The 25,342-nt window shown below is 37.7% G+C and overlaps 1 protein-coding gene and 1 long non-coding RNA gene across 8 annotated transcripts in view; one reads left to right on the top strand and one right to left on the bottom strand.

Moving 5' to 3' along the window:
* Nucleotides 1-25,342, top strand: part of LOC100475400 (melanoma-associated antigen B18) — a 420,370-nt gene that overhangs the window by 242,229 nt on the left and 152,799 nt on the right. The window lies entirely within an intron of this gene.
* LOC117797458 overlaps nt 5,900-25,342 on the bottom strand; it is a 43,875-nt gene continuing 24,432 nt past the window's right edge. The window contains exons 2-3 of the long non-coding RNA XR_004622461.1: nt 12,499-12,624; nt 5,900-6,083 (exon numbers count right to left, since the gene is read on the bottom strand). This is a non-coding gene — a long non-coding RNA (uncharacterized LOC117797458). The remainder of the gene's footprint in view (nt 6,084-12,498; nt 12,625-25,342) is intronic.

Consider the following 25,342-nt stretch of genomic DNA (forward strand, 5'->3'; position numbering starts at 1 on the left):
AGAACAGAACCACCACAGTCCTCCATTAGTCCGTTTTCCCATTCAGCTCATTTAGGATTACAGGAGCAGTAAGTGCTTGAAAGCACTTTAGAAGCTAGAATGACAATTAGCTGCTGTGAAAAAATTGTCTTGTTATAGATACGGTAGTCTTTTCTGTGTCCCTGAATTTAGACTCATCCTGTTGAAAGATGGTTAGCATCTCAGTTGCTACAGTGGCAAAGGAATCAAAATGAGGAAGGTGAGTGGAGGGGGCTGAGAAGGGATTTGTGGAAGCTGATAACAGAGCAGGTGTGGAGGGTGATGAAAAAAGGGAAAGTAGCCCCACTTTCTGCCTGGGAAAATGGGACAATAGGGATAAAATTCTGCTTTTATTATTTTTTTTAATTTTTAATTTTTATTTATTTATTTATTTTTGATGTAAAGTTCCATGATTCATTAGTTGCGTATAACATCCAGTGCACCATGCAATACGTGCCCTCCTTACTCCATCACCAGCCTATCCCATTCCCCCACCCCCTTCCCTCTGAAGCCCTCAGTTTGTTTCTCAGAGTCCATAGTCTCTCATGCTTCATTCCCCCTTCTGATTACCCCCCCTTTCTTTATCCCTTTCTTCCCCTACCGATCATCCTAGTTCTTATGTTCCATAGATGACAGAAACCATATGATAATTGTCTTTCTCTGCTTGACTTATTTCACTTAGCATTATCTCCTCCAGTGCCGTCCATGTTGCAGCAAATGTTGAGAATTCGTTCTTTCTGATAGCTGAGTAATATTCCATTGTATATATGGACCACAGCTTCTTAATCCAGTCATCTGTTGAAGGGCATCTCGGCTCCTTCCATGATTTGGCTATTGTGGACAATGCAGCTATGAACATTGGGGTGCATATGGCCCTTCTCTTTACTACGTCTGTATCTTTGGGGTAAACACCCAGTAGTGCAATGGCTGGGTCATAGGGTAGTTCAATTTTTAACTTTTTAAGGGACCTCCACACTGTTTTCCAGAGTGGCTGTACCAACTTGCATTCCCACCAACAATGTAGGAGGGATCCCCTTTCTCCACATCCTCTCCAACAATTGTTGTTTCTTGCCTTGTCTATTTTTGCCATTCTAACTGGCGTAAGGTGGTATCTCAGTGTGGTTTTGATTTGAATTTCCCTGATGGCTAATGATTTTGAACATTTTTTCATGTGTCTGTTAGCTATTTGTATGTCTTCTTTGGAAAAGTATCTGTTCATATCGTCTGCCCATTTTTTGATTTGTTTATTTGTTTCTCGTGTATTGAGTTTGAGAAGTTCTTTGTAGATCTTGGATACCAGTCTTTTATCTGTAGCATCATTTTGCAAATATATTCTCCCATTCCGTGGGCTGTCTCTTAGTTTTTTTGACTGTTTCCTTGGCTGTGCAGAAGCTTTTTACGTTGATGAAGTCCCACAAGTTCATTTTATCTTTTGTTTCTCTTGCTTTTGGAGACTTGTCATGAAGAAGGTTGCTGTAGCTTCATTCGGGAGCTCCTACTTCCTCTTCACCAGCAGGGTTGTCTTGGTATCACAACTAGCAATTCTCCTGACAAATTAACCTTATCTGGAAGAAATAGCACAAACATTGTAAAACCATAGCAGCAACTGTGCTGGTTGAGATGACTGTAACATAAGATAGGGTAAAGAAACAAAAAACTTAAAATAAACCAACTCTTTTAAAGATAAAGCAGTATTTCAAGAATGAATATGATGGTATTTAAAACTACTGAGTACTTTCTTTCACTGGGAGCCTTTGTTCAAACAAGTACTGCCACATTTCAGCTGGCATTTCCTCCCTTTTGGATCTACTAAGATAATTAGTCATTTTTGTGACAAACAGACCTACATGCTCTGGAGTGAAATAAAACATTGATGAAGACCTGCGGCCTTGAACTAGTCTGTTTAACTTCTGAAGGTGATGATTTCAGATTTATATTACTAATCACAAATTTAACCGAAGTCTTCCTGTATCACTAAATAATATATTCACGTGCAGAAATAATGAGGGAGCTGCAAAGACCAATGGTTCTCAAACTTTATCCATCGTCAGGTTCAGTTTGGGGGTTTATCAAAATACAGGTGACTGGGCCCTAGCTCCAAAGATTCTGATTCAGTAAGTCTGGAAGGGGGCTTGCTAATTTGCATGTCTAACAAGTTCCTAAACGGTGGTGATTCTACTGATGTGAAGACCACACTTTGAGAGTTACTGTCATAGAATAATATTTCTCTGTTCCCGGAGAAAGTGTTCTTTAAAATATTGCATTTTAAATCCAGATGTAGAGTAATAGCTAAGAGACTGGGATATCCCTTCATCCTTGTCATTGCCAGCAGGGCAATTTCACACTCCTCTGAACCTCTAAGAGATGTAATCCTTGGGTGAAGTGTTAATTAACCAAATCACTAGTGAGACAGAGAAAATAGGGAAAGGAGAAACAAAGAAATGCACTTTCTAGGTCTGTGTCCTGGAAATGTAGTTCTGGCTTTTATGAAAGGAATATTTTTAGACTCCCCACTAAACTCTTATTTTCCACATTGATTGTTATTCACTAAGGTGGTCAGGTCAGGCTTGATGGTTTAACCTTAGGGGAGTCAGGGAAGAGGACAGAAGAACTATCTGCAGGCAATTTCTCCAAATGTTTATGTAAATCACGAGCTGTTTGCCCTTATATTTAAATATCATTTCAAATTTAACTGACTTTTTTCTAATACTAAGTGCTTTTAAAAACTATGTATTTTTTACAGGGAAGCACATCTCAAAATCTAAGACCTCTTTCTGTAATGTGCCAGTCTATCATATGATATGAAAGGTTGTTCCTGCCTGAGATCCTCGTTCCATGCTAAATGCTTTACACTGCAATAATATTTTCACATCAACCTATTAAAGATTATTTTCCACTAAAATAGTTTCTGTAATATATTTGTGAACACCAACTCTGCAAGCAGAACCAAACCAAAAAACTCCTCTTCTCCAAAGAAGTTTTTCATGATGAAATTTCATGGGTCCTTTGTCAATGACAAGAACACTGCCTGGAAAACAGCAGGCATTTTCTATCCTTGCCCAGTGATTGGCTGTGTGTTTCGAATGAGTCCATAGTACATGAACCACTGTTGATCTTACTCTCATGCATTTTGGCTTCCCAGAAGAACTGAGTGAATTAATACAAAGTTTGAATTTGGGAAATGGCTACATGAAATGGTCAGACAATTGGTGAGTGTAACTGCAGAGGATGAATTTCAGTGGTAGAGGTGATCATCATAAAAGTGGAAACAATATAAGATGGGTTTCTACTCACAAAATTTATTGATCAACATCCTCAATGATATTTCTTTTTTATTTTTTAATTTAAATTCAGTTAGCATATAATGTATTATTAGTATCAGAGGTACAAGTCTGTGATTCACCAGTCTTATATAATACCCAGTGCTCATTACATCACATGTCCTCTTTAATGTCCATCACCCAGTTACCCCATTCTTCCAGCCCCCTCCCCTCTAGCAACCCTCAGTTTATTTCCTATGATGAAGAGTCTCTTATGGTTTGTCTCCCTCTCTTGTTTCATTTTATCTTCTCTTTCCTTATGATCCTCTGCTTTGTCTTTCAAATTCCACATATCAGTGAGATCATATGATAATTATCTTTCTCTGATTGACTTATTTCCCTTAGCATAATACCTTCTTATTTTCAACTTTTTGAGGAACCTCCATACTGTTTTCCAAAGTGGCTGCACCAGCTTGCATTCCCACCAAGAGTGTAAGAGGGTTCCCCTTTCTCCACATCCTTGCCAACATTTGTTGTTTCCTGAGTTGTTCATTTTAGCCATTCTGACAGGTGTGAGGTAGTATGTCATTGTGGTTTTGATTTGTATTTCCCTGATGCCAAGTGATGTTGAGCACTTTTTATATGTCTATTGGCCATTTGGATGTCTTCGGAGAAATGTCTGTTCATGTCTTCTGCCCATTTCTTGATTGGATTTGTTCTTTGGGTGTTGAGTTTGATTTGTTCTTTATACATTTTGGATACTAGCCCTTTATCTGATATGTCATTTGCAAATATCTTCTCTCCTTCTGTCAGTTGTCTTTTGGTTTTGTCAACGTTTCCTTTGCTGTGCAAAAGTTTTTTATCTTGATGAAGTCCCAATAGTTCTTTTTTTCTTTTTTTAAGATTATTTATTTATTTATTTATTTGACAGAGAGAGAGAGGCAATGAGAGAGGGAACACAAGCAGGGGGAATGGGAGAAGGAGAAGCAGGCATCCCGCTGAGCAGGGAGCCCGATGCAGGGCTCGATCCCAGAACGCTGGGATCATGACCTGAGCCGAAGGCAGACGCCTAACGACTGAGCCACCCAGGCTCCCCTCAATAGTTCATTTTTTGCCTTTGTTTCTCTTGCCTTTGGAGACGTGTCTAGCAAGAACTTGCTGCAGCCGATGTTAAATAAGTTGCTGTCTGTGTTTTCCTCAAGGATTTTGATGGATTCCTGTCTCACATTGAGGTCTTTCATTCATTTTGAGTCTTTTTTTTTTTTTTTTTTGTATGATGTAAGGAAATGGTCCAGTTTCATTCTTCTGCATGTGGCTGTCCAATTTTCCCAAAACCATTTGTTGAAGAGACTGTCTTTTTTCCTGGATATTCTTTAGTGCTTTGTCAAAGATTAGTTGACCATAGAGTTGAGGGTCCATTTTTGGATTCTTTGTTCTGTTCAATTGATCTATGAGTCTGTTTTTGTGCCAGTACCATATTTTCTTGATGATTACAGCTTTGTAATAGAGCTTGGAATCCAGAATTGTGATGCCACCAGCTTTGGTTTTCTTTTTCAACATTCCTCTGGCTATTCAGGGTCTTTTCTGGTTCCATACAAATTTTAGGATTGTTTGTTCCAGTTCCGTGAAAAAAGTTGATGGTATTTTTATAGGGATTGCTTTGAATGTGTAGATTTCTCTAGGCAGCATAGACATTTTAACAATATTTTTTCTTCCAATCCATGAGCATGGGACATTTTTCCATTTCTTTGTGTCTTCCTCAATTTCTTTCATGAGTTTTCTGTAGTTTTCTGAGTACAGATCCTTTGCCTCTTTGGTTAGGTTTATTCCTAGGTATCTTATGGTTTTGGGTGCAATTGTAAATGGGGTTGACTCCTTAATTTCTCTTCTGTCTCATTGTTGGTGTATAGAAATGCAACTGATTTCTGTGCATTGATTTTATATCCTGCCACTTTACTGAATTCCTGTATGAGTTCTAGCAATTTTGGGGTGGACTCTTTTGGGTTTTCCATATAGAGTATCATGTCATCTGCAAAGAGTGAGAGTTTGACTTCTTTGCTGATTCAAATGCCTTTTATTTCTTTTTGTTATCTGCTGAGGCTGGGACTTCTAGTACTATGTTGAAGAACAGTGGTGATAGTGGACATCCCTACCATGTTCTCGACTTTAAGGGAAAAGCTCTTAGTTTTTCCCCATTGAGAATGATATTTGCTGTGGGTTTTTCATGGATGGCTTTTATGAGATCGAGGTATGTACCCTCTATCCCTACACTGTGAAGAGTTTTAATCAAGAAAGGATGCTGTACTTTGTCAAATGCTTTTTCTGTATCTATTGAGAGGATCATATAGTTTTTGTCCTTTCTTTTATTAATGTGGTGTATCACATTGATTGATTTGCGGATGTTGAACCAACCTTGCAGCCCAGGAATAAATCCCACTTGGTCGTGGTGAGTAATCCTTTTAATGGATCCTATTGGCTAGTATTTTGGTGAGAATTTTTGCATCCATGTTCATCAGGGATATTGGTCTGTAATTCTCCTTTTTGGTGGGGTCTTTGTTTGGGGATTAAGTAATGCTGGCCTCGTACAATGACTTTGGAAGTTTTCCTTCCATTTCTGTTTTTCTAAGAGATATATTTCTATAGTTTTAATTTAGCAGGTTAAAGTACAACAAGATACCACTTAAAATGATCAGTGGATATTTTTCTCTATTGTCTTGGACTTCACCAATTCTTATAGCATTTTGTATTACCAACTGTAGAGGAGAAAAAAGTTTTCCTTCACCCTTTTAGGGCCTCTGGGTGGGTCTGAAAATTAAACCAAAAAACCGATTAACAGGAGAAAAGCATACAATTTTTATTGAATCTTTACCTGTACATGGCAGGTTTCACAAGGGAATAAAGACCCGGAGAAGTGACCAGAGCAGGAAGCTTTTACACCTTTTAGAGAGAAACAATACATGTGTGAAGAATTGACAAGACAGGCCGTTGGGCTGGGGTCTTAAATGGCAAAGTAATAAGGAAGGTAAGGGTGATAAGAATTAGTTTAACAAGGTTTCTTTGTACAGGTTTCTCAGCCCGCAGTTCCCTGTGTCTGGTGATAAGAATGTCTTCTTTCCTCCTGATGCAGGGAGGGTGCCTTTCACATGGGACTTTTATGACCTGTTTCTGAGAAGGGCAAGAGGTGAGGTCAGAGTGACCTTCCTGCCTGTGCCATTTTCTAGAATTCCTTCAGCTTAAGATCTTCAATATGCCCGGGTGCCATATTGGGGGAGGGGCATGTCCTGAAGCCCATCACAGTATTTCCTTATTTCACATCTGGGGACTGGGTGGGAGACTGTTGCACACTGAAGGCACACTTTATAAGCCTCCTTAGATTGTAAGTAGGTGAAGGAGAAAAGAAAGATGGAGAGAATGCTAAGTGGTGTGTGCTTCTACTAAGTGACTGGTAAAGCTGCTTTAGAGTTACTATTATTTTAAGACTGCCAGTGTAGAGGTAGGCTCCCGTGTAACTCATGGCATGAAAAAAGCTTTAGCTGAAGACCGTGGGGGAAAATCCAACTTTTTAGATATAATCAAAGTACGAAATTGGACTTTTTGGTGATAGCAGTTTAAATTGGACTAAATGATAAATATCAAAAAATATCTTGGAAATTTTTTGAGAAACTGGGGTAAGTCAATAGAATTAATTTGGAGTCTAAATAAGGAAGAGCATGAAATGTTTGTGATATAGATAACAAGATTTAAAAGCATGTGATTGACCAAGATATATCATGAATCTACTGTATAATTCAGGTTGTTTGGGAATCCTATTAAAATTAACTCCACATAATTAAAACTGACTTCCTTAGTCACAGTGAAATTTTCATGTTATTTTTAATCTGGCTAATTAGTACAGTATTGGTCTTGATATTGGTGTCCAACTAAATTGTGTATGTAAAGTTAGGGAACGTGATTATATTTGTCAAGAAGGTTGTTCAATTTTTAGTGGATTTGGCTTTGAATTTTATTTTTTCCTATTTGGGATTGTCATAAAGTCTATTCTTGAGACTTCATATTAGTCACCCCCTCCTGATTGGAGAAAACAGCACTAGAGACCGTCATTCGTATTCACTGCCTTCTATTTCAGAAGAGTGCCAGGTAGCTTGAATACAGCTAAACGCACAGTTTACTACTCTGTGGACTTTTTCTCCAAGGATAGCTGCGCAAATAAAAATGGAAAAAAAACACTCTATCAACTGATCAAACCAGAATTTATTTCTTGTTAAACTATGTTTAGAGGAGGATAGGAAGAACCAAGGGGCACATGAAAGCAAGATTCACTGTATACCAACATGGTGCCTATGAATCACGATGACAGATATGTAGAACCTCCATAATTATTTGTTCCTGTATTGACTCAATGGTGTGACTTAAGGGGACACTGTCCAGAAGGCATCCTGCCTGCTAAGGTCATATCAAAATGGGATTTGCAGTTTCCTCAGAACCTGAAAGTAGCACTGTCACTACTTTTTAACTCCGTTTGCCCACTGATATTTAAATACAGTATCTTTCTTTCTCTAACTCCTTCCCCCAGTACCGAACAACAAGTACTGAACAAGTAGGACTTGTGCTGCCTGCCTTATCACAGTGGTTTCTTTATTGATTTTTTTTGTTTTAATGTGAGTTCCTCTGCATCTAAATTGTAAACTTCCAAGGACAATAACTGTGCCTCAGTACTTGGCATATCATGCACTAAATAAACGCTTATTGAATAAGGATATCTTGGGCAGTCTGAGCATAAACATAATTATTCTAATAATCCAGCCAGCCTTTATTGAGTGCAGGCTATGCACAAGATACGTGGCTAGACATTAAGATACAGACCTAAAGGGTATAGCTCCGTCAGGACCTTACAGTCTGGTTTGGGAGGCAGATACATAAAGAGGCACCTTTTATACAGCAGAGCAAGAGAAGGGTAGTTAGACATATGGCAGTATGGGAATCTGGACTGGGAATACTCATAATTTGGATTTAGAAACATTCTTTTGGCAGGAGGTACGCGAAGGATTCAGGGGAGAGGAAGGAGGACATGTTAGTGTTAGTCATTATTTTCCCCAGAACGTTCCATTCTTTACATCTTTTTACAACTGCTCCCTCTTTCTAGCCCTTTGCCCCCTTTCCGAATTTTCTTTTCAAGGCGGTAGATTCAGAACATCTGCTCTATATTCACAGATAGGTATTTGATTCTTTAGTCTGTTATTTACTACCTGCGAGCCCTGGACAAGGTTCAAAATAACCTCTTTGAAGATAGAATGTATTGATTCATATGAAAGGTTTCCTGTGCTGCTTGGCATTTTGAATGATCAAATGTTCTTTTTATGAATGATCTTATCTGGATGATATACATGACTTCTATTTGCTCTCAGAAAGTCGAGGACAGCTTTGGCAATCAGCTCTTCAATAATAGGAAATAAAAGTTTTACATAAAGAAAATGAGGCCTTATAGCCTTTTTTGATGATTTGTTTAGTTTTCTCAAAAATAATTTCATTCATTCTTAGAAAAATTACTGTTTAAAAATTTTGCCCAATTTATACATGTATATGTTTACGTTTTAAAACCAATCTGCTGGACAGATAGCTTTATAATATAATCACTGATCTCCTGCCCTCAATCATCCCATCCTTGTGTTACCCCCTTCCCCCCCATAAAGAGTTTGAAAAATTTCTGCTTTTAATTCTTTTTATGGCTACGGTACTATTTCAAAATATTATTATTATATGATAATTTTTTATTTATTAATTTTCTGGTTTATCTACAGCTTTCCTGATTGGTGATATGCAATCAGCTTATTAACAATATCCCATAACCTCTTTCTGCTCCTGCCAAGTCAGTTTTATATCAGTAATCTAAATTCTTCCACTCATTTTTTCCTCCCTCTCAAACATTTATAACCTCCATTTTCCATTATTCTAAGTGAATTTTTGGATCCTTTGTTGTATTAGGGTTTTCTAGAGAAACAGAACCAATAGGTATATAATATACTATAATATAATAAATATAATTATATATATATATATGTGTGTGTGTGTGTGTAAAAGAAATTTATTATAAGGAATAAGCTTATGCCTTATGGAGTCTGGCAAATTCTAAGATCTACAGGGTAAATTGGCAAGCTGGAGATCCAGGAGAGTTGATGGTGTCATTCCAATCTGAAGACCTCTTAGGCTTAAGACCCTAGAAGAGTTGATGTTTCAGTTTGAGTCAGAAAACAGGAAAAATTCTGATGTCCCAGTTCAAAAGCTATCAGGCAGGAAGAATTCTCTCTTACTCTGGGGAGGGTCAGCATTTTTGTTCTATTCAAACCATCAGTGGACTGAAAGAGGTACATCCACATTACGGAGGGCAATTTGCTTACACAGTCTATCAATTGAAGTGTCAATCTCAGCTAACATCACCCTCATAGACTCGCCCAGGGTAATGTTTGACCAAATTTCTAGGCACCTCATGGCCCAGCCAAGTTGACACATACAGTTAACTGTCATAGTTACTCTGGGCGGGAGCCAGGCACCACATCAAGAAGACAGTCAAGCAGCCCTGGAGAGAGGTGCGCATGGAGAGGGACTGAGACCTCTAGCCATTATTCACACCAGCTTGTCAGCCATGTGAGTGAGCTGTCTTCGAATTGGCTCCTCCAGCTCCAGTCAAGTTTAGATGACTGCAGCCCTGGCCAACCTTTTGGTAGCTACTTCCTGGCAAATGGCAAGCCAGAACCTCTCACCCAGCTGTTCCCAAATTCCAGAGCTACAGAGACCACGGGAGAGACAGTGTTTATTGTTGAAATCACTGAATTTGGGGGTAATTTGTTATGCATCCATAGATGTCTCTTATGCAGTATTTTGATCGGGTGATTATTGTTTGGTATTGATTCTAGCAGTGTGCTAGAATAATAGTTTGTTTTCTAACTGGCTCAATGTTGTGGCCCCTATGACAGTGAGATAACTTTCCAATGTCAAATTCAAATGGATTTTTTAAATCCAGAAAATTCTCTTATCATACTTTCAGTATTGTCTAAAGACTCCTTCTTAGTGTCTTTTCCTTCCATTGGACTCTCTCCACTACCCAGGGACCTCTCTTCTTTTGTCCTAGTACAAGCTCATTCTTCACTTGGAGAGCTATTTGGCTGTCGTGCCAAACCTCCCTGCACCAACCTCCTGGGGTGTACTCACTCTTTCCAGGGAAGAAAAGAGTCGGGGAGATGTGGTAAATACCTAAGTACCATGGCTGGTTGGTTGGTTTGTTTAATGAGAATCAAGAGGAGGCAGCTATACGGGTAGGAAGAAATACTGACTCTGATTAATCAGTTATCAGCACAAATTCTCATTCTTGCCCTCTTATTTTACTTGGCCTGAGTTACTGATTTCTTCAGAGCCATTGACTGTACCCATTCCGTGCTATTTTTGGTTGCAAATGGTTTTGCTGAGTTATTAACACCACTCCTGGATATGCTGACCTTTTTACAGATATTTGTTATCATTGCTTGTCTATTGATAGCTCTACTCCCATGGTTTGGGAGCCTTAGGCTTTTCTATTCCATGTACTATAATTTTAATGAAGTGTCAGGAGAACTAAGAAAGACATGTCTGTATTTAAAGTGCCAGAAGCCCAGCTTATTCTCTTTTGAAGTATCTATTTTATACTCTCTCAGAAGCTATCTGATTGAAAAATATTTCTAGGTTTAAACCACAAAGCTTACTTGGATTTGGGGAGCAATAACAGATTTAAAAGAAGATAATGTGGTTCCTTATGAATCCACGTCAGTTTGGAAAGTAGTGAATCACAGAACTTTAGTATAAGAGATGCTTTAGAGGATACTGACAATACGATTTATACTTTCATTGATTCTTTTTCAGCTGATTGACCCTGTGACTATGTAATAGGTGATGTCTTTTGTTACACAGAGGCCTCTAATCGGGGGTGAAAAAAAATCAAGGTGTGTTTTCTAGCCCCAAGGAATTGATGAAATAAAAATTGACCATGTGAACAATTAATTCCAGTTAAGTATAGAGCGTAACAACTAGCAAATTAAATGAAACAAAGAGATAGAGAGGGCAAGAATGACGCCATCTAGGCAAGAACATGCTCTTATTCACTTCAAATATCCTACATCTTAATCCAAAGCTTGGCATAGAGATGATGCCTGTATTCATTGCATGGATGGATATGTGATTGGGCTGAAGTCAAAAGGATCTACAAAGCTTCCTGATAGCAGAATTTGGTCTGGGTCTTAAATAATTGGCAGGATTTTGGTGGGTGAGATTTGAACATAAACAAGTAATATTCCCAAAATATCTCTGTCAGGCTTCGAAGAGCTGGGAAAGCATGGAGTACACTTTAGAAACTCAGCTGAATCCCTTCAGTGATCCTTGAAAAGTAACGTGACATGGGAACATAGAGCCAGTTGAATGCATGGTTACAAATATGAAGTCTATTTGGCAAAAAAATTGGACAGAGATTCCTAGTCTCCCCCATATCCATTATAACCTTCTTCCCTTTAGTGATAGGATCCCTTGGGTTGGGGCACCTGGGTGGCTCAATTGGTTAAGTGTCTGCCTTTGGCTCAGGTCATGATTCCAGGGTCCTGGGATCGAGCCCCACATCAGGCCCCCTGCTTGGCGGGAAGCCTGCTTCTCCTTCTCCCTCTGCCTGCTTGTACTCCCTCTCTCTCTCTCTCAAATACATAAATAAAATCTAAAAAAAAAAAAAAAAAAAAAAAAAGAATCCCTTGGGCTTAAGCTGAATTGGTGCCATTTGGTAACTTCAAGTCTGTGGGACGTGAGTAGAAGTACAGAAGCTGAAGTTAGTTTTGGACATGCTCAGTTTATAATGCCCATAGTAACCTAAGTACAAGTTCGCTTTGTCATTTGGACTTCAATTTTTCAAACTCCAGAGTGAGATTTTGGCAGGAGACCATTCTAAACACTGCTGCCAAATAAATCTTCCCCAAACTCAATAATGTTCAGCATCTAATAGAATAATGTTCATCATTTAACAGTTTCATTACAAAGGTTGGTTTTCTTAAAAGAAAAAAGTCCTGGATTGAGCTGTATTTGTCATGGTATTTCTCTCCTGAAAATAACTTTTTCTATGGATTAGATAAGGCACAGATTAAACTACTCTAACAAAGAGACCTCCTCAAAATAATTGGCACAAATAAGATGGAAGTATTTTACTCCTTCATACCAAGAAGTCCAGGACAAGTAGATGAGAATGGCTCCATGAGGATATCCAGGGACGCAGGGGTGTGAGGCATCTCAGCCATCCTAAATCCGCATCTTCCAAGGTCCTTAGTGTCACTGTCATTTCCATCTGGTGGGAAAGAAGGAAATCCAAGGCAAGTAGCTTAATCATAGTTGAGAAACCCTTAAGCTGTACATTCTACTTTTCACTCCATGGCATAGACAAGACACGTATGGTATATGAATTGAATGGTGTTGAAAGAAGTAATGTTTTAGGAGGAAAAATGGCTGATTGCCAGGTAAATAGACAAGTATGACTGTCTTTGAAAATATATCCTAGCCTGATTTGGAGCAGTAGCAGTACATAGAAGAAAAAGGGGACCAATTAAAGAAATACTGATTAGAGGATTTGTTTGTGAAGGGAAGTCAGAAGTCTCTCTGGAATTTTGAAATTGAATGACTGGGATGTTAATGTTATTAAAGAGAGAGCAAAGTCAAAATTACAGTGAATTTATGGAGGAAAATAATTAGTGTAATATGATGTTGGAATTGAGTGTTCATGAGACATCTAAATGAAGTTCATCTCAAGAGGACAGATCTGATTTTTATAAAGTTCCATGTTTATTTTCTTTTGTCAATAAAAATGATCAAGGAGAGGCTTCTCCCTCCTCCCCCTATCCTGGCTTCTCTATGAATTAATTCGCAAAGTAAACATATATTGAATATTTGCATTGTTTTCTTTTTATAACCCCATGTTTTATCTTTCTAACCACAATAGACCTATACCATTAATTGCATTTTTGTATAAATGTTTTTATTTACAAGTTCAATTTTCATTCTTCCCTTTAATTGAGCAAATGGAATTTTATTGTCTGACTGTGTGTAGAAATCCTTGTGTCTCAGTCTCCCAGTCTTTGTAGCTGAGAAAGGACAGGAATTAGGCCCCTGATCTCCCTTAGGTAGAACGAGCACTGAAGACACCAGGCTGCCCCTTCATATAGTAACGTGAAAAAGAACAGGGAGAAAACAGGCTCTGCTCTACCTCAGAGAGTTAATTTAATTCCTCTTGCTGACTTTGTTGACAGTTGGAATCCCATGATTCTGGACCTTGCCGACCTATTAATAATTGTTGATTACTCTGTGTTTATCTGCCTGAGTGGCAGTCTCTGGAATCATCCTCTTTTCTGTCTAGTGCTCTAGTATCTGACAGAATTGTTCCCTGCCTGCTAGACTACCCATTGAAATCTTTAGTTTTAAAGAGACAATTTATTTTTTTTAAAGATTTTATTTATTTATTTTTTTATTTATTTGAGAGAGAGAGAGAGCATGAGAGGGGTGAGGGTCAGAGGGAGAAGCAGACTCCCTGCTGAGCAAGGGAGCCCAATGCAGAACTTGATCCCAGGACTCCAGGATCATGACCTGGACCAAAGGCAGTCGCTTAACCAACTGAGCCACCCAGGTGCCGCTAAAAAGAAAATTTATTATTGAAATTTTCAAATATTTCCAACCCTGGAAAGAATAATATAATGAGCCCAGGTATCCATCAACCAAATTCAACATCTGTGAATATTAAGCCAATCTTTTATTGCTTCATTTAATCCACCTTTTTTATTATTAATTTTGCTGGACTCTCTTAAGGTAAATCTCAGACGTCATATCATTTTACCCATAAATTAAGTATGTATCTCCGATCAGTATATAAATATATACACATACATGGAGACCTGTGTGTATATAGATATGTCCACATACATTATTATTACATTGAATACATTTACCAGTAAGTCCTTAATACTTACCTCATACTGGATTTTTAAATTTTTTTTAAAAAGATTTTTAAAATTTCTTTTTGAGAGAGAGTGCGCGTGACTCAGGGGAAGGAGCAGAGGGAGGGGAACAAGCAGACTCTGCACTGAGCACGGAGCCTGGTGTGAGGCTTGAGCCCAGGACCCTGAGATCATGACCTGAGCTGAAATCAAGAATCAGTTCCTTAACTACTGAGCCACCCAGGCGTCCCCATACTGGATTTTTATTAGATTTTCCTGAGAATTTCAGAGATATATTTTTATAGTTGGTTTGTTTGAATCAGGATCCATATAAAGCTCACATATTAAATGTGGGTGCTGAATCTCTAGTCTCTTTTATTCCCTAATAGTTCCTGTATGCTTTTGTGTCTTTGAGAAAGAAGGTCATTCTCATATATATAGTACTTCCAAGTATGTATTTTTCTTTCCAGAACTTTCTGGTACCAACCTCTTTCTTGCCTAGCCATCTAGTAACTGAAGAACTATTCTTGTTTGGTTAGATTCTACATACTGTCTCTTTGTGATAAACCTTGTTCTGTTGCCAACAACAGTCTTGAGGGATAGGAACTCTTCCCCCTAGATGTACTCATTTGCCTCCTAGTAGTTTTGTCTTTGTTTTAACACAGACGCTGGTGGGATTTCACATAGACACTCTCTTAGACAAGGATAAATGGTATTTGTATTCCCTTGTCCCTCACTTCATTATTTTAATATTTTGTATTAACTTTATTGGAAATCAAAAAATGTAACCATTGTGTCACTGAAGAAATAACAATATTAAAAACAAAAGGTGGTTTTTATTAATTTTTAAAAAAGATTTTATTTATTGATTTGACAGAGCAAGAGAGGGAGAGAGAGAGACCACAAGTTGGGGGAGCAGCAGAGGGAGAGTGAGAAGCAGACTTCCTGCTGAGCAGGGAGCCCGACACAGGGCTCTATTCCAGGACCCTGAGATCATGACCTGAGATGAAGGCAGGATGCTTAACTGACGGAGTCACCCAGGTGCCCCAAAAGGTGGTTTTTATGAACACAGACAGGAAGTAAAATAATTATAATATGAAAGAATCACCCATATTTGTCAAATTTGGAACTAGACCACCATATCTAATTTATTTTGTGAATTTTTTTTATATTTTATTTTATTTTATTTTATTTTATTTTATATATATATAAAAACCTAAGGGAATTAGGATATTCTGAAGGTAAGAACAGTACCCACTTGGAGAAAGATTTTTTTCCTTTTAACTTGTTGGGCAGACCAGTGACCAATGGATAACACCACTTCTGGTCCTCTCCTCTGGGAAAATGTGCATCCTGGAAGTTGTATGGATTGTGGCTGCGCTTACACTTCTCCAACATTGCATTACAAACTGAAACAATTATTCAGTCAAGTTCCTTTTCTTAATTGTTTTCAGTGTAAAACTCTGCACCTTGTGAGTTTCTTTCTAAAATTCTGCTTTATTGACCTTGGGAGTGAGCTGAATTTTCCCCCTTGGGATGTAGGAGGGATTCCTTAGTAAAGATATTCCACCATAGTTTCTCATTGTTATTTTACAGCAAGGAAATTAAAGTAAAACCATTAAATTTTTAAAAAACCTATTTTCCATTAAAGATAAATGTACATTTTCATTCTTTTTGTGAAATGTGTTACTGAAGTTCATAAACCTCAACTACTTTTCAAAATTTATCTATTATTGATAGAGATGAGAAATATTTCTCCTTCAGAAGAGACACATTTTAAAGATTTATTTATTTATTTTAGAGAGAGTGCATGTGAGTTGGGGGGAGGGGCAGAGGGAGAGAATCTTCAAGCAGACTCCCTGCTGAGCGTATAGACCTATGTGGGGCTCTATTTCACAACCCAGGACATCACAACCTGAACTGAAATCAAGAGTCAGATGCTTAACCGACTGAGCCACCTAGGTGCCGGAAGAGGCCCATTGTAAACGAAGAGAGGAAAGCCAAATACAATTGATGTTGAGATATTTATTATTGCATTTTGAAAATCAAATCGGAATTGCAGTACATTAATGCCCCTGCATGTGTTCATGTTATGGTGAAATCTGCAGGTGAGTGGGATAAATTGAGGTAAAACATAATAATTTATGCAATTATTTTCTTCTTGGGAGCGTATGTATGCTAATTTTCCATAGCCGTTACATTATTTTCTGGAATATCTCTCAGATCTGACATTTTCTGGCCTTGATTGTAATTCCTAATGATAGTTACCTACAGACACAACAGCTGTGGAAACATCTGGAAATAGTGTGTACATACCTGTGAGTGAGAGAACAAGTTTTCTTTTGATAGCTCTTTGAAATATGACAATACTGCCAAATGTAGGTTCGATCTGTCAGATACATTTTTAAATAACACTAATGCATAGTTTTGAAGACCAATATGTTTGGGGAGGAGGAGTAGGTGGTGAATACATAAGGAAAGCCACTTACTATATTACCAGGGGACTGTAATTGAAGTTCTTCACATCAGTTGTCTCTTCCCATTTAATTTTAACTATTTCCAAATTGTCCTGTTGCTTAAGGTGGTTTACCATTTCTTAATTGTACAGTTCGTGTCATTTTCAAGCATTGCAACATAGAGGGAAAAATAAATTCTAACTAGTCAGTGGTTCCAACTGTTAGTATTTCAGGTCTTCCCATGCAAGTTTTGGTACACTTTTCATTAACATTGTTGTTATCCTTATTGTACGTGTTTTTGGTTTTTGGATTTTATGTTCTTTTGTAACTTTATTTTTTTTAATAGTGTTACGTTAGTTTCAGGTATACAGTATAGTGATTCAACACTTCCATACATCACCCAGTGCTCATTAGGACAAGTGCCCTCTTTAATCCCCATCCTGTATTTCATCCATCTCCCCACCCAGCTCCTCTCTGGTAGCCGTTAGTGTGTTCTCTATATTTCAGAGTCTGTTTCTTGGTTTGTCTCTCTGTCTTTTTCCCTTTGTTCATTTGTTTTGTTTCTTAAATTCTATGTATGAGTGAAATCATATGGTGTTTGTCTTTCTCTGACTTAGTTCACTTAGCATCATACTCTCTAACTCCATCCATGTCCTTGCAAATGGCAAGATTTAATTCTATGGCTGAATAGTATTATTCCAGTATGTATTTATATACCACCTCTTCTTTATCCTTTCATCTATCGATGGATACTTGGGCTGCTCCCATAATTTGGCTATTATAAATAATGCTGCTATAAACATAGGGATGCATGTATCCCTTTGAACTAGTTTTTGTTTGTATTCTTTGGGTAAATAACAGTAGCACGATTGCTGGATCATAGGGTAGTTCTTTTTTTTTTTTTTTAACTCCTTGAGGAACCTCCATTCTGTTTTCCAGAGTGGCTGTACCAGTTTGCATTCCCACCAACAGTATGCGAGTGTTCCTTTTTTCCTCATATCCTCACCAACACCTGTTGTTTCCAGTGTTGTTGATTTTAGCCCTTCTGACAGGTGTGAGGTGCTATCGCATTGTAGTTTTGCATTTCCTTGATGGTCAGTGATGTTGAGCATCATTTCATGTGTCTGTTGGCCATCTAGATGCCTTCTTTGGGGATATGTCTGTTCACATCTTCTGCCTATTTTTTAATTGGATTATTTGTTTCTTGGGTGTTGAGTTGTATAAGTTCTTTATATGTTTTGGATACTAACCCTTTATCAGATATGTCATTTGCAAATACGTTCTCCCATTCCATAGGTTGTACATATGTTTTTTGAATTAGCAATACCTTCTGAACCAAAGAGGACATCAGAGCACTTCGTTGTGTTATTGGCTTCCTAACAGTTGTTTCCAGTGGCTGGGTAATATTCTGTTGAGTGTTTTTATCTATATTTCTATCCTTAGATATTTAAACAGATTTTATTTTTCCTATTCCATAACTAACAGTAGGAAGTCTATCTTAATGCATACAGGTTTTTTATATTTTAAATTTTGCCTTAGGATACAACACTAGTATGTATTGAATATGTAAAAGAAAAAACAAACCCAAGTGTTCCTTCTGGATAGGGCTCTCTTTTCCAGATTTTCTTTTAGTCCATCCCTTGTGTCATTCTTCGAAGGCATACACATTCTTATTTTAGTGTGGCTTCACATCAGGGAAAACCTTTTCCAAACTGAGCTCTCTATTGCATTGTTATCTCTCATGTTGGTTTTTGGGGACCGTCCTTGAATATGTTTCATTCTTTGAGGCACCATATTATGGTGAAAAGAGCATGAATGAACTTGTCATTTACTCTTGTGTTATATGTTGCCTTGGTTTTCTCATCTCTAAAATGAGAAGAATATGTATCCATTAGGATTGTTGTGATCCTTCACAAAGAATAGCATTTATGAATCCATAATGGGGATACACCCAAGACTCTCATAAAATGTAACTTGAATCTTAATCAAGGGCCAAGTTCTTAACCAGATACTTTATAGACTTTTTAGAGCAGTACTGTCCAAGAGACTTTTCATCGTGACGAAATGATGTGCGTTGTTCAGCATGGGAGCCACCAACCACATGTGGATATTGAAACTTGAAATGGGGATACTACAACCGAAGAACTGAATTTTTTTTTAAAGATTTGCTTGTTTATTTTAGAGAGAAAGTGCACACAAATGGGAGGGGCAGGGAGAGGGAGAGCGAGCCTCAAGCAGACTCCATGCTGAGCCTAGAGCCCCATGTGGGGCTTGATCTCATGACCTTGAAATCATGACCTGAGTGGAAACCAGGAATCAGATGCTCAACAGACTGTGCCACCCAGGCCCCCCTGAAGAACTGAATTTTTAATAAGTTTAATGAATTAAAACTTAACCAGCCATATGTCACTAGTGTCTACTGCAATTGGATAACACACCTCTGGAGATATGTCCTTGCTTTTGTTATCTAAATAATTAATACCCTCGAAATGATGGGAATTTCTGTGTAGGTAAAGCCAGGGCTACACCATGAAAACTGATGAATGAAATACTCTGAGACTTAGAAGACTTTGTGAAATTTTTCAGTCATGGTCCTTTGGGAAGTTATGTACTCTTAGCCCACGTAAGGCTGGAACTGGCTTTATGAGGACCTCTACCCAGGCCACCTTGATCTTGTTAGAGCCATAATGCTTTCCTACAACCAAGAGGATTGCCTGGAAAAATTGTGAGTTTCAGGGTCAAAACTAAATATATTCATGAATCAACTTTGGCTTACTGAATATAAAACCACATTTTAAAAAAAAAGCACTGAACAAATTTTAGCAATAATGAGTTATGACAGACCATTTGAGTTGGTGCCTTGTTTGCACAGTAAGGCATTCTCTTGAAGTTAAATTATTGGGTGAAAATTAGTTTTCATTGTGAAGAATACAATAATAGGAGCAATTTTTTAAACTAATTGCTAATAAAGTGAATAAATAATGGCTTATAACTGTTAACATGTGATTGTGCGGTATTTATTGTGTAAATGCTTAAGAGAAGTTCACTTTCAGACATTCACATTCAGTCATGTTACTAATTAGTAGTGTTGCACTTATAAATGTTGGAAATTATTCCTTTAAATTTCAGTGGTATAGTTGCTATCAGTTTATACTTGCAATTGTCAGAGGTATAGGGAAAAAAGGCAGGCATTACATTTTATATAATTATTATAAAATATTAACTTGGGTTTTTGAAATTTATCACAAAGCTTTGTTCACTATATGTAAACTTCTGATAATGTATATTAAATGATCAATTCTAAACCTATTAATATGAGAAATTATAATATAGATTATCAGCCAAAGGGGAAAATGTACCTAATAAGAACACTTTTTGATAGTATTTTAACTTTAATAATGCATTATAAAAGCAAAAGTAAGTAATTTATTTCAGAACAATGAGGTCTTCATTTGAGTGTTTTCCTTTTTAGTGTCACTGTCCTAACGTACTGTTTTACTGTCTGATACTGACTACCCGTTGAAGGAATCACGCTTTGGACAGAAGTAGCTTGCCTCTAATACCCTGGCTGTGAATGTCAGTTTTATGTATCAAATTGAGGAGGTCACGGTATCCAGTTATTCAAACACTAATCTAAGTGTTGCTCTGAAGGTATTTTGTAGATGTTATCAACATCTACAATCACTTGACTTTCCGTGGGGGAGATTAGCCTTCATAATCTGGGCGGGCCTTATTGATTCAAGTGACGGGCCTTAACAGTGGAACTGAGCTTTCTCTGAGGAAGAGGAAATTCTTCCTGTGAACTGTGGCTGCAGTTGGCGCCCGAGAGTTTCATCCTGCCCTTCCTGAGGGCTTGCACTGATTTTAAACTTGCCTGGGCAGCCCGCACAATTGCGTAAACCAGTTCTTGCTGATGATGTTTCTCTGGTGAAACCTTGACGGGTAGACAGGCCACGCTCAGTCACTGCCAGGGAGCTTCCCAGGGAAATTTTGGCCTTGGCCTCAGTGCTGTGCAATATCCCAAAGCGAAGGCATATACTGTTTTCAGCAACTTCTGTCTTGAAAGGAGATCAGAGGGGCAGATGCTAATGGTCACCACATACTTTTACAGGGATTACCTAGAATCCACAAATGGTTAAATCCAGGGATTCCATCGCAGGATTTATTTGAATTCTTTCTAAAACTCTGTTCTCCTTCATATTCAGAATCACTGCTGTCCCTAGTTCTCTGAGTATTCTTTGCAAATCTCTTAATGACAGAACTCGCTTTAATCATCGTTATATTATACTTTAGTTTGGGACCCCCAGAAGCAGACCATGAGACGAGGATTTGAGTGCAGGTAGTTTGTTTAGGAGGCGGGCACAGATGCTAAACGGCGGTGGCAAGGTGAGAAAGTGAGATTTCGTTGGAAGGAAAGTTTTAAAAAACAAAAGGGTAGGGTTTTTTTTAAGCTAATTATCACAGTGGGTAAATGAAGTTTAATCTAGCTGGAGAATTCTGGGAGACTGTGTAAGGCAACACCTCAGAGTTATCCCATCCAAAGACGTTAAGGAAATGGAATATTTATCCATCAGTTTCCCAGAAGTCGTGGTAAATTGCTGTTTGTAGGGTAGGTGGCTGAGTCTCAGCATTAATACTCTTATACCTCCATTTTTTGCATGCAGGCACAGTGGGCTCCAGGGGTCAGAGAGAGCTTTGAAAATCACAGGTATTGGCAGCTGGAAACTCACAGATAGGCACTGAAATGTCACATGCCATAGAGATATGGGTGGGACACTGTCAACATCTGCTACATCCTATCAACACATGGCCCAGAGTGATGCTAAAGTTTGTTTATTGAATTACTCAATGACTATATACACCTGGAAAAGAACTTCCGTATTTGTTTGAGGGTTTATTTGAGGTCCCATGTAGAATGGGAGTTAGCTCGTTGTCAATCTGACTTTCTAGTTGAACGATGGCTCCAGACATGGGATTCTGAGTCTCCTGGGGTTTGCTAGTTCCTAGTCACCCTCAAATTTGCCTTACTTTAAAAAAAATGTACACCTTGAAGAAAATTGTTCCTTTCTGCCCTCAACTTTCTGGAATACTCCAAAGAATGTGCAATAAAGCTCTCACCATTTTATGATAGTAATAAAGTAAAAAGTTATATTCAATCAATGATCAGAGTAAGTGCAAGCTATTTTAGGACAAAGTATAAAAAAAGGCAAACAAAATTATGCAGTTTTGGTGACTTCTTCCATAAAATTTCCAAAAGGGAGAATAAATGATACCTGGGCCAACTATTTTAAGGCTACAGGGTACTGGGGCACCTGGGTGGCTTAGTGAGTTGAACATCCAGCTCTTGGTTTCAGTTCAGGTCATGATCTCATGGGTTGTGGGATTGAGCCCCGTGTCAGGCTCTGCACTCAGTGGGGAGTCTGCTTGAAGATTTTCTCCCTCTGCCCCTCCCCCAACTTGCACCCATGAACTTGTGCTCTCTCTAAATAAATAAGTCTTTAGGGGGAAAAAAAAACAGACTGCAGGGTTCTTTCAGAGTACATTTATACTACCTTGTCATCATGCTGACAAAATTTGCTAAACAAGTACTGCTTATGAGGATTTCACATTACTAAGAGAAAAAGGCAGCCCATAATATAAAGCATTAAATTGCCTATTGGTAATATTTACAAAATTGATTTGTGTTGCTTGATATCCTAGAGGCAATTTGGAAACTTTGTAGCACTCAGCTACAAAATAAACCTTTTATCTTGCTGCTCTGTGTATTTCTTTCCCTATGGTCCACAGAGATTTTTTTTTTTTTTTGAATAGTTGAATTCTTCATATTTCTCTAGCATACAAAGATCTTTGAAGAGTGTGTAAATCATTCAATAAATATTATTTATTTATTGAATAATGGATCCATTTCAACCTTATAGAATTAATCCATTTAATTCATTTCAACCTTATAGAATTAATAAGGGTGGTCCTAGGATTGTGTTCATGGTAAAGAATATGGCAGTGAACGTACTCTTCGTTCCTGAAACCAGATTGTAGGTTTTAAGACAATTACCATGCATGAAGCAACAATGGGGACCTCTAATATCTAAATGAGTGTGTCCTTTAGCAGTACCTTTCAACAGATCCCTCAAGAAAACACTGATCCTGAATAAACCATTATATCTGCTATGTCCTGTTTCCATTTTAGTTGCTTCAGTTTTAGTTAAATGGCCGTAGGCTCTCCCCACATGGGGAGAAGGATACAAGGTTATCTTGTCCAGTACAACCACACGCACATAGGTTAAAGAGAATAAACAAAGAAATTCTGACCAAGTAAGAGCTCTCTTCATTGACTTTTTTTCTGAAAATTTGGCTGATCAGACTCACAGCGTCTCTGTGAGTTCCTTTAAAAAGCCTGGTGTATTCACATGACTTTTGCTCTGATGGTCAAGAATGAAGGGTCTGGATACAAGCAGGTCTGATTTCAAACCCTAACTCTGCCAAGTTTATCATCTGAGTTACCAAGAGAACCTAACTGAAGTTCTCTGAGTCTCAGTTTCTTAGTCTACAAAATGCACGTAATACCAGTACGGAATCAATAATAGGGCTGCCTTTGGGGTAAGGGAAGTTACTTATGGTAACATCTGGCTTATGTTAAATTTTAACACTGATAATTTATTAATTTTTAAACCCTTATGTTTTTTTCTGTTGTCTTCAATGACTATGTATGACATCTCTATACCATGCTTAGGAAAATAATCCTTATATTTTTAACCATGGAATTTAAAAACTTGGAATCTGTGAAATTCTTTTCAAAAAAAGACAAAGAATTGGGACAACCCTTCATTAGGAAAATAATGCAAGTCATCTTCCTTTACCTTAATGACCAGTAGTAATATTAATTTCCTTCAAGAAAACTTAGATATGAAAGAAACCCATGTTCTATGACTGCACATATCCTGTTGGGATTTCATATTAAGTTATTAAGTATTTCCTGTTAAGTTGAGAAATTTAAATTGACTATCTGGCAATACTCTTGACTATTCATTTAGTAAAAGATTTGCTCTATCACTGTAAAAATATAATTCCATTTCAATGTGAATTGTTGTGAGATATTTAATTTCTTATCCTCCCAAAAGACAACATTATAGATCTAGTGGACAGAAAGCCTCATTAAACCCTGAAATTAAATCTCAGCTGTGAACAAGTCAGCTTAATCCCATCTCCATAGTATTTTCATTTTCAAGGGTTTTATAAATAAGTTTTCATCTTAGCAATGACATATATACTTAGTGTATGATTATTCAAATGAGAATAGATATTAATGAATGGCATTAACAGAAATTGTCTCCCAAATACTACAGGTGAAAAAAATCATTATTTCAAAACCAGGGATTCTCAGAGTCTAACCCATGAAGAGACGTAGTTTACTTTCACCAGTAATCATGACTCAACAATAGCATTTATTTTACTTGGCAGGGTCAAGGTGGAAGGGTAGGAAGGTTCCCTGGAAAGGGTGTAACAGAATGCCTGTGGGGTTGTAAATTAAAATATTTCACTAGGGTCTTCTGGCATGATCTCCTGGGTGGCTGGGTTTGGGCGTCATTGTCAAATTCTTCCAACTATTTTCAATAATTGTAATTGTGTAGCACTCACATTTAGACTTCAAATCACATGATTTGTTCATGTCTCTAGTTTTGAGTATTTTTTGCTTTGTTTCATCTGATTATTATGATCCAGAAGAGGGCATATTTATATTGCTGGAGGGATTAAACAGTACAGAATTGGCTACTGAGATCATTGTAACACATGAGTAGAATAGATTAGTGTTTGTGGCTATGACTTCGTATACACCTCAAATACCCTCCATTCAACTCACTGTTGCTTATAAAATGTAATCCCTCTAATATTAATCATAAGGGCCTTTACAGGGGCGCCTGGGTGGCACAGCGGTTAAGCGTCTGCCTTCGGCTCAGGGCGTGATCCCGGCGTTCTGGGATCGAGCCCCACATCAGGCTCTTCTGCTATGAGCCTGCTTCTTCCTCTCCCACTCCCCCTGCTTGTGTTCCCTCTCTCGCTGGCTGTCTCTATCTCTGTTGAATAAATAAATAAAATCTTTAAAAAAAAAAAAATAAGGGCCTTTACAGTGATTTGCATATGTATTTGCTTAATTATTTAATGCTATGTGATTTACATATATTAACTCAGTTAACCCTCAGATTATCCAGTGAATAGATAATGTTTTTATCACCATTTTATATATTTGGAGATTGTGGCAAGAAGAGAATCTGCAGCTTGCCCAAGGTTGTGTTAACTAACGATGAAAATACATAGTAAAAATCAAGGCAATGGTAATGTTAGTAAGACAATATCAATAGCTACCATTTACTGAATTTTTATCTAAGAATTCCCTATTCATTATAATGTTCCTGATACTGCTACAAAGCAGACCTTATTTCCTTTTCTTTTCCAGAGAGTAAGTTCAGAGAAGTAAATAAATTTTCTCCAGGTCTCACAGCTAAGGTAGTGACAGAATTGGAATTAAAATGCATGTTTTTCTGACTCAGGCTGATGCTGTTTCAATTATAAGGCATTACATCTCAAGAAATAATACACATTAACATAATTTATAGCTTGAGTGATCAAA

Source organism: Ailuropoda melanoleuca, chromosome X (genome assembly GCF_002007445.2).
Source record: "Ailuropoda melanoleuca isolate Jingjing chromosome X, ASM200744v2, whole genome shotgun sequence".
NCBI classification, from domain to species: domain Eukaryota; kingdom Metazoa; phylum Chordata; class Mammalia; order Carnivora; family Ursidae; genus Ailuropoda; species Ailuropoda melanoleuca.